Source organism: Myotis davidii, unplaced genomic scaffold, assembly GCF_000327345.1.
Source record: "Myotis davidii unplaced genomic scaffold, ASM32734v1 scaffold38, whole genome shotgun sequence".
NCBI lineage: Eukaryota > Metazoa > Chordata > Mammalia > Chiroptera > Vespertilionidae > Myotis > Myotis davidii.
The window spans coordinates 6,841,465-6,843,787 of record NW_006291383.1 but is presented as its reverse complement, the minus strand read 5'-3'; the positions used below and the strand labels follow the sequence as shown (position 1 = coordinate 6,843,787).

At 49.2% G+C, this 2,323-nt stretch overlaps 1 protein-coding gene across 1 annotated transcript in view; it reads right to left on the bottom strand.

The window, feature by feature from the left end:
- The window catches only part of PIGU (phosphatidylinositol glycan anchor biosynthesis class U), an 85,327-nt gene that overhangs the window by 82,716 nt on the left and 288 nt on the right, over nt 1–2,323 (bottom strand). The window lies entirely within an intron of this gene.

Genomic DNA, 2,323 nt, shown 5'->3' with positions numbered 1-2,323 from the left:
CTATGACACACACTGACCACCAGGGGGCAGACGCTCAATGCAGGAGCTGCCCCCTGGTGGTCAGTGCGCTCCCATAGGGGGAGCTTTGCTCAGCCACAAGCCAGGCTGACAGCTGCCAAGTACAGTGGTGGTGGTGGGAGCCTCTCCCGCCTCCTCAGCAGTGCTAAGGATGTCCAACTGCAGCTTAGGTCTGCACCCTGATGGAAAGTGGACATCCCCTCAGGGCTTCCAGGCTGCCAGAGGGATGTCTGATTGCCAGCTTAGGCCCAATCCCCCTGGAAGCAGGCCTAAGCCAACAGGTGGTCATCCCCCGAGGGGTCCCAGACTGCAAGAGGGCACAGGCTGGGCTGAGAGACCCCCTGCTCCGAGTGCACAAATTTTTGTGTGCCAGGCCTCTAGTGTGTGTGTGTGTGTGTGTGTGTGTGTATAAAACTAGAGGCCAGGCACACGAAATTCGTGCATGGTACAGTCCCATGCCTGGCCTGTGATCAGGGCCATCTTCCCCAGCTGCCTGCAGCCGGCCCCGCCCACCGCCGCCACCCACCCCGGTTCTCTGTTTGCCATTGGGTGATTGTAGCCTGTTAGGTGGGGGATGGGACTGAGAGGTGGTCAGCATGCCTTATAGTGACTGGTCAAGCAGTCATTCTGGTCGTTCTGCCATTAGGGTCAATTTGCATATTACCCTTTTATTATATAGGATATATATGTATATATACACTGAGTGGCCAGATTATTATGACCACCTGTTTGTAGGCAAATTAGCTATAATTTTGCGCTGAAGTTGCTAGAGGGCCAGACCATTATAAATAGGGAAGCAGGTTATTTACCACAACAGTAGAAGTGATTTTTTTTCTGAAGATATGGGTAAACAACGTGATTTAACAGCCTTTGAACGTGGGATATATATACACACACACTGAGTAGCCAGATTATTATGACCACCTGACGTTTGTAGGCAAATTAGCCATACACTGCATCTTATGGGATATGGAAACCGAAGGCCTGTTCGAACACCTTTGCGGTCTGCAGTTACCAAGATAAAACATCTCCAATTCGCACAGGCACACAAGGATTGGACAGTCGAGCATTCGAAAAAAGTCATGTGGTCCGATGAATCACGTTTCCAGTTGCATCATGCAGGTAGCAGAGTGAGAATGTGGCAGAAACAGCATGAAAGCTATTGTGCAGGAGTGGTTTCAAGAACATGAGGGAGACTTTATCTTGTCTAGGTGGCCCTACAATCACCAGATCTCAATCCAATTGAGCATTTGTGGGACGAAGTTAAAAGAGCCATCAGGCAGCTGGTTCCACAACCATCAAATCTCACAGAACTGGACAGTGCTATTCATCAGGCATGGTGTCAGATTCCTCGCATCAACTTTCAACATCTCGTGGAGTCAATGCCAAGAAGAATCGCCGCATTATTGAAGGCAAAAGGTGGCCCAATGAAGTACTGATGGGGTGGTCATAATAATCTGGCCGGTCATAATAATCTGGCCACTCAGTATATATATATGAATGTATGTAATCCTGTGTTCATAACAACACAATTTACAATAGCTAAGATCTGGAAAAAGCCCATGTGCCCATCATTAGATGAGTGGATAAAAAAGCTGTGGTACATTTATACCGTGGAATACTATGGAGCAGTGAAAAAAGAAGGATCTCTTACCCTCTGAGACAGCATGGAGGGACCTGGAGAGTATCATGCTAAGGGAAATAAGCCAGTCAGAGACAAGTATCACATGATCACACTCATGTGGAATCTAATGAACAAAATAAGCTGATGAACAAAACAGACCCAGAGACATAGAAGCATGGAACAGACTGACGAATCCCAGAGGGAAGGGGGGAGATTAACCAAAGAGCTTAAATTCATAAATGCATAGCCCATGGACACAGACAATAATGAGGTGCAGGCCTGGGGGGAGTGGAGGGGGTCAATGGGGGGAAAGGGGACATCTGTAATATTTTGAACAATAACGATAAATTTTAAAAATAATAAAAAGAAAAAAGAAGAAACAGTAGGAAAAGCTGCACTGCGAGCTTAGACTGAGAGTAGACAACTAAACACCTCACCTGGGGTACCCCCCCGCCCCTCACACACCGTCCAGGGAGCACCGCCAGGGACCGCGCGTGAAATCCCAAGCCCCCCTCATTTCCCACTCCACCTTGCACGCCCTCTAAGTATCCCTTCCTCAGGCCACTTCCCTGGGTTCAAGGCCCCAGTGGGACACACCCCCTCCTATCTCCATTCCCCCGGTAATCCCGCTCCTGGGCCCAACCCTCACCAAACAGTCCCTGGCACCCTCCCCCAGGAAGC